General features: G+C 36.8%; 1 pseudogene; it reads left to right on the top strand.

Moving 5' to 3' along the window:
• The first annotated feature begins 8,545 nt into the window (after positions 1-8,545).
• On the top strand, positions 8,546-10,585 carry LOC101423494 (cell division control protein 6 homolog pseudogene; annotated as a pseudogene).
• The last annotated feature ends 348 nt before the right edge of the window (positions 10,586-10,933 follow it).

Raw genomic sequence — 10,933 nt, 5'->3', positions numbered from 1 at the left:
AAAGTTATATATAAACTTACCATACAGCTCAGTAATTTCACACACTTATAAACCTACAGAAGAGAAATTAAACCATATACCCACAAAAATTAGTATGTGCCTTTTTATATCGACATTATTCATAATAGTAAAAGAACTGTAAATCATCAAAGTGCTTATAAACTGGTGGATGGATAAAGAAAATACAATGAAATTATGTAATGGAATACTATACAACAATAAAAAATAACAAATCACTGATAAATTCTTCCACATGAATGAGCTTCAAAAATACGCTAAGTGAAAGAAGTCAGTTGTGAAATACTATAAGATGCATGGATTTTTAATATGAAACTTTATATGAAATCACCAGAAAAGGTAAATTTAATGTGACAGAAAGCAAATCAGTGGTTGCTTCTGACTTGGGATGGGGTTGGGAGGTGGGTTTGACTGTGCTCAGTCTCCAGAGAATTTTAGATGTAATGGAAAAGTTTAGAAATGGGATTGTTGTGATGAATGTACCCCTATATACATTTATTGAAAGCTGATGAATTTGACACAATTTATGTCATTAAATTGTTAAAGTGTTGATTCACTCACATTCCTGTGCTGGAATCCCCTTATTCCCATCATACTCATTGAAGTATTAGGCCTCTTATTTTTAGCTGGATGCTAATCCATGGAAAAAAGGAATTCTTTCTTTCACACTCTTTTTATTTAATATCTATTTTTATTTATTTATTCCTCTCCCCACTCTTATTGTTTACACTTGCTGTCTGCTCTCTATGTCCATCCATTGTGTCCTCGTCTTCTTTTTAGGAGCACCAGGAACTGAACCCAGGACCTCCCAGTTTGAGAGAGGTGCCCAATTGCTTGAGCCACCTTTTCTCCCTACTTGCTGTACCTCTAATTGCGTTTCCTCATTGTGTCTCATTGTTGTGTCATCTCATTGTGTCAGCTTGCCGTGCTAACCCATTGCATCAGCTCACAGTCTTGCTTGTCTTCTTTAGGAGGCACTGGAAACTGAACTGGGACCTCCCATGTGGTAGGCAGGCACCCAACTGCTTGAGCCACATCCACTTACCTCTTTCACACTCTTTTAATCTCTTATCATGGAGCAACTGCTTACAGATCTATAACAGATGCTTTAGTAGTATAAAATACATTCTTTCTCCTAAATATTATGCTTGGTCCAAGTCATGTGACTTTTTAGCCTTTCCAGTCCACTCCTTGGAATCAGGGTTGGTCTTTTCCCTTCAAAGCTATCGCTTTTGTTGGCCCTTGGGAGGGCAGGATCCAGTTCAGCAGAGTTACTGGATCCAGTCAGCTCTGAGTTTACCATTTATTTTCTATTTATTTTCTGTAAACTGCCAATTCATAAATATATATAGCACTAAAAAATATAATACATGTGACTTTTAGAATGCATAGTACATTCTAGAATATTAAAATTTTTAGGTATTGATTTAGCTTCACACCAGCTCATTAAAGAAATACTAACTTAGAAAAAGAAAGCCTCAAAAGTAAAAGCAGCCCAATGCACAGTATGAAAAGATTTCAGCCACTCTTCATATCTAGTTATTTACTTAAAATTCTTTCAATTTTTAAGAAGGCCCATAAGTACTGAAAACTTATCAGAGAGTGAAAGAATCTTATTTAACTGGGGCATTTTTCTCATCATCATATTGGTCATATTTGATTTAAGTCACATTTTAAAATTGACTTGACACTTATTGGATTCAAGTTGCCATCTGGGGGAATGGGGCAGTGATTATTTGAATGAGATAATTTGGCCAGAAGACATTTTAAGAAGCCTGGTGTCTCATCCTCCAGGTGGAGAAATCCTGACGTGGATGAGGCCAAGAGAGGTCAAGATGGCAAAGCACTATCTTTGAGGAATATTGTCCACAGCATGTTCAGGCCTTCATGTGTCAGGTTTTGCTTGTAGCTGGTCATCCTTTTTTTCTATTCCTATTCTCTTGCTGGCTGACATTTAAAGTGAAGATTGTTGCACAGTCAGTAATAAACATATAAAGCCTTTCTGGGAGATGATAAGAACATAAGAAGTTACCACGATCTGCTTGTTTCTCTCATTTTTTTCTTTATCAAGCTCTAAATTAACATTTGATTTAAACTTTCATCACTCCTTTAGCATCTGTCTCTGATTATACCCCTAGCTCCTAAATACTGTCATAAGCTTTTTGGCCTCCTATATTGTCTACTCTGCCTTGGCTGACAAAATCACAGAACCCTTGAATTGGAAGGATTTAGAGCTATTGCTGATTACTAATTATAATCATGTGGTAATTCATTGAAATCACTGACGACTGTGACTTTGGTTCAGATTTAGGAAAAATGACATGTATGTTTTGACATATTAATTTCATTTCAATGTTTAACAATTTTGTGAGGTAGCTAAGACATGTACTTTTAACCTATTTCATTCTCTCATGTAGACAGATAATAAAAATAAATCTTACAGACCAGTTAAATTCATAGCGCTCCCTATGAAGTAGTTCAGAAGGAGGTCATGGGGTTTCAATAAAATCTATTAATTCTTAAGAAGTAAAACAAATTTTATGAATGCATAGAGGGCTTTTATAATGTTTCTATACATTAAGAAGGAAAATTACTATGTCAGATTAGAATGTCAATACCTGTGGAGCTATCCATATCCTTCCTACATTATCTCTCCAAAATAGAGGAAAAATCTTCCCTGCGAGGGTTGAGGACAGTCCCCAGTTTTTAGCAACCAGCCGATCTTCTCATGGTTTGTTATTCCACCTTTCGTGTGAACATCTTGATATTCATGAACAAACAAGCTTAAGAGGTTTGTCATGTTCATGAGATTAAAAAAGAAAAGGCAAAACTAAGAATTAATACTGATGTTTAGTGTGGAGTTAATTTCTAGGGTATAAAATTAATCAGGAAATCCAAATGGGAATTATGTATAAAATCTGAAAAGTGAGTAAGAGGGAAAAATATAGGCAGGAGGTAACAGGTCATCAAATGGTTTTCCAAGTTACTTTATCAACCAATATAGCCTGAGAAGGAACGCCTCACTACATAGCGTATTAATGCCCAAATTTGCAGAAAATACATTTATCAAGAAATCTGATACATGGTACCATATGAAGTATGGAACATCTCCTTATTTACCCTGCAGTTTGTGCAGGCTGTCCGTGGAACATAAGATTGCCCAGTCCTTAGTATCTCTACCGATTATTGCAGGGAACCATTTCAAATCCAAATGGTAGTAAATCAACAGAAATCCAAACAAACCGAGGCTTTTCTCCATATAAATATTTCAGGAGCCCAACTCTGATCCCTTCAAACACAGGGACAAGTAACCAGGATAAGAACAAGGCTGACAGATTCAAAAGTTAAGCTCCTTACATAGGACATCACAATCTCCCGACCTATGCCTCAAATTGTTTTGAGGCCAAGTGGGGGTTTGTTGTGTTTAATTGTAAGTGGAGAAGAAGCCAAGAAGACCATCACATCACCTATACTCTGCTGAGATAAAAGCAGTAGTATTTTGTCTATACATCTTACAGAAAAGGTCAGTTATATTTTAGCTGTGACATCCTTGACCTCTCAAGTAACAATCAATGCTGAAACCTAAGGCTGCCCCCTTTTAAAAACTTCCTTCTTCTATTTCAACCAGTAAGAACGTGCATTTGTTTATCTAATTTTCACCTCATCAAAGAAGTCTGCTGCTTAGTAAAATTAACCTACAGGCCTAAAACAAAGTACATGGATTTCAGGTGTCAGCAAACACAGTAGACATCCTATGCCAGACAAGACACTGTGTTACATCAGTTTCCTGAACCTGTAGGTCATGTAAATCCATGAGAACACAGACATTTGGCAGTAAGTGCAGATATTTCAGTTTTATTGGAGAAAAGTCCCTTTAACTAATATTCTATTTGAAGTTCAGCAAGCTCCACCCAGTATATAAATAGGTGGCAAACTCAAAGGAAACAGCTTTACAAAACAACTCTTTGGATTACAAATCTCAGAGTTGAGATTTATTGCTTTTATACAAGTTTGTTCTTGTTGGTTTGCTTACTTATTCTTTTGTTTTTAATTGTTTTTAATCATGCTTCAGAACTTATAAAAGTTTGATATCCGACAGATATTTCATGTTAGTGATGAGAAGAGAAATAAGAGCAGCCTGTTTATCGGTTATACAAAACCCTTTAAATTTGGACTTCCAGAGCTTACTGGAACAAGAAGTCAGAAACTTGTTGAGTCTTTGTATGGGGCATCATATTTTTTAACCATGGTTTACTGTAAGAAAAGACTTAATTGTTCCTGAATCATGTATGTGGAAAACCATTTGTATCATAGAAAATACTTTGATCAAAATTGATGCATTATATTAGGAATGTTAATGATTTATATATATATATAAATCATCAATTTTTGTATGTATATATGCACTTATATGTATACATTTTCAACACATTTTAGTCATACAACAAACTGGGAAAGTAATTGCAACAAATATAAAGACAGAGTCAGTCCCTTTAATACAATAAATCAATAAGAGGAAATCGAAAAACTCATAATTAAAGAAGTGGGAAAAGGAAAGGAACAATATATCAGCAAAGGAGTAATAATAAGTTAATAAAATTCAGATAAAATGAAAGTAAGCATAACCAGTTAAAATTTTGAAACATTTTCTACCATGATAGTATGAGAATACTTTTCACCAATAACATTTGAAGTTATGAAAAATCACTTGTCCATGGACTGATAGAACAGTCATCCATTTTCCACATTTATTTGTCCTTGGATCATGAGTTCCCTTCATCTTGCAGGAATATTGCTCAATGAAACCCACTTTTAAAAATAGGGTTTTTAAGAGTCCTTCTATTATTAAAAGTCATGGTTGTTTTCTCCCTCACCCACTCATTCTTCCCATGTTCTTACCATGTCAGACTTTCTCTGGCCTTTCCCTCACCCTTTGTCTTCCTTCCTTCCTTCCTTCCTTCCTCCCTCCCTCCCTCCCTCCCTCTCTCCCTCCCTCCTTCCTTTCCTCCTTCCCTCCTTCCTTCCTTCCTTCCTTCCTTCCTTCCTTCCTTCCTTCCTTCCTTCCTTCCTTCCTTCCTTCCTTCCTTCCCTCCTTCCCTCCTTCCCTCCTTCCTCCTTCCCTCCTTCCTTCGTCCTTCCTCCTTCCTCCTTCCCTCCTTACTCCCCAAATCTATTCAGGCATGATTTATGTACAATAAACTGCACATATTTGATGAGTTTTAACAAATGTTTATACCTGTGAAGCCATCACTACAATTAAGATACCACACATTGTCATCACTCCCCAAAGTTTTCTCCCCAGGCAAACACTTGTCCCAGTTTTAAAGTGACTATTCTTGCCATAGCCTGCAAATTTGTTCAGGAGAGACTGTAGGCTACAATGTAAACTATAATCCATGCTTAGGATTGTAAAGAATGTACCACACTAGTTGGGGCATGTTTTTGATGTGGGAAAGTGTGAGAGATGTAGGGAGCAGGGCTGTGGAAATCCCCTATATTTTTATGTGACATTTATGCACTCTAAATATGTTTTTAAAAATAAAAATATATATAAATAACAAAGTGACTATTCTGATCTCTGACCAGGTTGAAGATCATCCCCTAGGATTAGTCAGATGTCAGATGGTATCTCAGTGACTTTGGCAGTCACATGAGAAGCTGCTTTGTCAATCTAATTAATTTTCAAACTTGTTTTTTCTTTTTCTTTCAATTTCACTAACACAAAATGGTGTGTAATGCAGAGATTGCACCACCCGTGTAAGTGAAGTTGGTAGAAAGTCCTCATGCTGTCCTTCACTGTGACAGATCACCCACCGATGCTCCAGCCAGCAGGAGAGATGTGAAGGGCTGGCATTTCAGAGAACTAGGGGACACTTACCATCGCTAGAAATACTAAGGCAATAGGAAATAATTCACTGAGTTCCTCAAAATGGTGCTTGGCATTTCACAGACATTTATGTGAAAAGAATTAATAGTGGCTCTCTCCTTTGGTAGAGGAACAAGAAGTAGAGGATCTTTACCATTTTTGATGAGCTCTGAGGCCTGAAGAATATTCCATGATGAATTCAGCAATTATCTATCACACTTCTGCTATGGGAACAGAATTTGTTAGATCTTGGAAAGGCAGAGATGAAAAAACACAGTGCCAGCTATCAAGGAGTTAGGAGTCAATTGTCTTGCCATCATTATTTTCATCTCAGCATTTAGAGTTTTAGCTTTGTAGAAAAAATGAATAATAGGAGGTTTCACCTACCAAGTTTTCTTTTGTGACAATCAAATTTTTAGAGATTGCTTATAGGAGTATCATTTAAATATCTCCTCTTTTTTAAAAAGTGTGCCAAAACCTATCCCTTAGAATATGGTGGTGTTAAAAAATGTGCCTTATGAACAGACATCTGCACACCTATGTTTAGAGCAGCTTTATTCATGATTGCTAAAAGTTGGAAACAGTCCAGGTGTCCATCAATTGATGAATGGATAAACAAATTGTGGTGTATACATGTAATGGAATATTATGCAGCAGTAAGGAGAAATGAAGTCATGAAGCATATGAAAACACATGAACCTGGAGGACATTATGTTGGATGAAGCAAGCAAAAGGACAAATACTGTATGATTGTGCTATTATGGAATAAATATATTGTGTAAACTCATGGAGTTAATAATTAGGATATAGGTCACCAGAAAATAGAAGGGAGGTAGAAAATGGAAAGCTGAGGGTTAATCTGTACAGAATTGGGAAAAGAAAAAAAAGATTGTAAATCTTTGGAAATGGATAGAAATGGTTAAAGCATATCCTGGTGGTTAAAATTGGCAGTGCTCTTGTATGTGTAAGACAGTGGTTGTACATGTAGGTCTAAGGTCATGTGTATTACTAAAAGGAAAGCTAAAACCTGTAAGTGGAACTGTATAAGATAGTAAAACCTCACATAAAACATGAATTTGGATGATAATGCATATATAAGACTGTTTTCACAAAATATAAATCCAAATATACTAAAGAGAAAGAAAAAGAATAGTAGCTATATACATCAGGTGAACCATAGAGAGATTGAGAGATGATGAGTATTGTTTGTTTCTTCTTTATTGTTATTATCAGAATAATGAAAGTGCTCTAAGAATAAAGTGATGAATGCACAAATATGTGATTACACCGAATACCATTGATCGTACACTTTGGATGGATTTATGCTTTATTAACATGTATCAATAAAATTGATTTGTTAAAAAATATGTAAGTTGTCATTACTGGCCATTAGGGAGTGAAAGAGTAAGATCATATAGTGTTGATGAGAGTATAAATTATGTCTCAAAAATTTCCAACAATAGGTAACAATAGCTCTAAAACATACCAATAGCATCTTGCACAGTAATTCAGTTTGAAGATACCTGTTCAGAAAACTAATCAAGATTTGACAATTAGCTGAATATTTTAATTTAAAGTATTAATATTAAAATAAAAATATAAAATAAATTTATTGTACCTTCAAATCGTAAACCTTGCAGTAAAATTGATGTTTTTCTAGAATTCTCAAAATGTAGATAGAATAGTTATTATATAGAGTTGAATGACCAATCTAGGATACAATATCATATGTGATAGCAGGTAACTACAAGAAAATGTGTATTTTCTGTGTGCACAAGTGTGTGTAGTTAAATATTCCCAAATCTCTATTTGATGAAAAATATGTTTATTTTCAAATGTTTGAAATCTAAAATATTCCAAAATAGATTAATTAAATTTTAGCCAAATTCTGAAACACCAAAAACTACCCTTCTTAGGCATAAGCATTCTTTTGAACACAATTTAATTTCATCTAGTGCTTTTTTTAAATGGAACATAGTAGCTGTGAATCTCTTTCTATAATCAATTATTCATTTTCCCAAATATTTCCTAACTCTACTTCTCATTATATTAATTAGTGCGAAATAAAATAAAAACTCTCATATACCTACTCTTATTGTCTCTCAAATATTTTATTTTACAGGTGATATACTTTTTTTTTTATAATCTAGTTTTGCCATCACAAGCCTTCTTGTGTCAAAACCAGCATTCTAGCTGGTATTCAATAAATATATCCTGAATTGAACTCTTAAGTTCCCTTGTGGCCCTAAAATATTGTGAATATGAGTGGTATTGAACTGGTGACCTGTGATCTGTATTCTGAAAGTGAGTCATTTGGGACACCACAAACGTACAATTTATCATCCAAGGTACCTGATTGAATTGTTGCCAGTGTTTTTTTATTGACAGGGCTGTGAGTGTTGTTTACTGGTTTTCAAACCTTGGAGTATGCCTCAGTGTAAATCTCAAAAGAAATACAGCAACTTCAATGAAGCAGTATCACCATTCTGTGAGAAAAAATGAAGCTATAAGTCAGGTAGATATAACATAAATGATCTCTACACTTAACATAAATAAAGGGAACAATTCCCTGTGTATTAAAAGGATTTTGCCCTTCGACAACAGCCAATCAGAAGCGCAGCTGGGCTTTGGCGGGAGGCGGGCATACTGCGGCGGTGCGAATTTGGCGCGAGCGCGGCTGGGCTTTCCTGCTGCTGGTGTGTCGCTTTTGCAGGCGCTTGTTGAGAATTCCCGAGGCCGTGTGTGTGATACGTGAGAAAGAGCCTGCACTGAGTTGTGTGCCATCATGCCTCGAACCCGATCCCAGTCACAGGTCACAATTAATTTTCCAAAAAAGAAGCCATCTTGGACAGTGGACAAAGCTAAAAATTGTGGTGACACCAAACTAGAACTGACAAATGTGCAGGCTATCCCTTGTTCTCCTTGTGTAAAAATTCAGCCTCTTAGCCCCAGAAAACGTCTAGGTGATGACAACTTGTGTAACACTCCCCATTTGACTCCCTGTTCTCCACCAAAGCAAGGCAAGAAAGAGAATGGTCACCCTCGCTCACATACACCTAAGGGGCGCAGATTGCTATTTGACAATCAGCTAAAAGTTAAGTCTCCTAGCGAAAGAGAACAGGCCAGAGTTCACCAAAGTAAAACGCTTTCCTCAGTTCAAAAACGTCAAGAGATCACAACAAATTCTGAGCAGAAATGTCTACTGGAGAAACAATCTGCATGTGTGAGACTGTTCAAGCAAGAAGGCACTTGCTACCAACAAGCAAAGCTAGTCCTGAATACAGCTGTCCCAGATCGGCTCCTTGCCAGGGAAAAGGAGATGGATGTCATCAGGAATTTCCCGAGGGAGCACATCTGTGGGAAAAAAGCTGGAAGTCTTTATCTTTCTGGTGCTCCTGGAACTGGAAAAACTGCCTGCTTAAGCCGAATTCTGCAAGACCTCAAGAAGGAACTGAAAGGCTTTGAAACTATCAGGCTGAATTGCATGTCCTTGAGGAGTGCCCAGGCTGTATTCCCAGCTATTGCTCAGGAGATTTGTCAGGAAGAAGTATCCAGGACAGCTGGGAAGGACATGATGAAGAAGTTGGAAAAACATATGAGTGCAGAGAGGGGCCCCATGATCTTGTTGGTGTTGGACGAGATGGATCAGCTGGACAGCAAAGGGCAGGATGTATTATACACACTGTTTGAATGGCCATGGCTAAGCAACTCTCGACTGGTGTTAATTGGTATAGCTAATACTCTGGATCTCACAGACAGAATTCTGCCTAGGCTTCAAGCTAGAGAAAAATGCAAACCACAGCTTTTGAACTTCCCACCTTATACTAGAAATCAGATAGTTACTATCTTGCAGGATCGACTTAATCAGGTGTCTAGAGATCAGGTTCTGGACAATGCTGCAATTCAGTTCTGTGCTCGCAAAGTCTCTGCTGTTTCTGGAGTTGTTCGCAAAGCGCTAGATGTTTGCAGGAGAGCTATTGAAATTGTGGAGTCAGATGTCAAAAGCCAGACTATTCTCAAACCACTGTCCGAATCTAAATCACCCTCGGAGTCTCTAGTCCCCAAGCGGGTCAGTCTTATTCATATATCCCAAGTCATTTCAGAAGTTGATGGTAACAGAATGGTTTTGAGCCAAAAAGGAGCACAAGATTCCTTCCCTCTTCAGCAGAAGATCTTGGTTTGCTCTTTGCTCCTCTTGACCAGGCAGTTGAAAATCAAAGAGGTCATTCTGGGGAAGTTATACGAAGCCTATAGTAACATCTGTCGCAAACAGCAGGTGGCAGCTGTGGATCAGTCAGAGTGTTTGTCACTTTCGGGGCTTTTGGAGGCTAGGGGCATTTTAGGTTTAAAGGAAAACAAGGAAACCCGCTTCACAAAGGTGTCTTTAAAGATTGAAGAGAAGGAGATAGAGCATGCTCTGAAAGACAAAGCATTAATAGGAAATATCTTAGCTACTGGATTGCCTTAAATCCTTTTCTTCTCTTACACTAATACTTGACCAGTCCAGCTGGCATTTAGAGAGCTACAGAGTCTTTATTTTGTACTTTATATTTTCAGGTCTGAAAACAAAATAGGACCATTTTTACCTGAAAGTGATGAGTTTTAATCTATACAGTAACAAATGTTAACACAGAATAATATCTTAGAGACTTTTTATTTCTACCCATTAAAATGACCAGGTAGACTCTTTTAAGATAATTTTCACTAACTCTACCATTTATGTGTCCCTAGCTAGAGTGCTTGCAAGTATACAGAATTATACTGTGGAAAGTACATATGCTTACCTCTTAGTTTCCTCAAACATTGGGAGTATTTTGTTAAGAACTTTGGAATTAGGGTAAGAGTGAACAAAGATGATCCCGGAAAATATGCAAGTGCACACTGAAATTTGGAGGACACTTTGGTGTAAGAATTTCTTTTTGGAGTATACTATGTTTGTGTTACAGATAACTATCACAATGTGACATTTTAAAGACTCAGTGAGTTTCTTGGTACTCCCAAGGTTCTGGGGGTGGTAAGGAGACTAACTCTACCAATTGTGAATATATT

This window comes from Dasypus novemcinctus, chromosome 17, assembly GCF_030445035.2.
Source record: "Dasypus novemcinctus isolate mDasNov1 chromosome 17, mDasNov1.1.hap2, whole genome shotgun sequence".
NCBI classification, from domain to species: Eukaryota; Metazoa; Chordata; class Mammalia; order Cingulata; family Dasypodidae; genus Dasypus; species Dasypus novemcinctus.
This window is presented reverse-complemented; position numbering and strand designations above follow the sequence as displayed.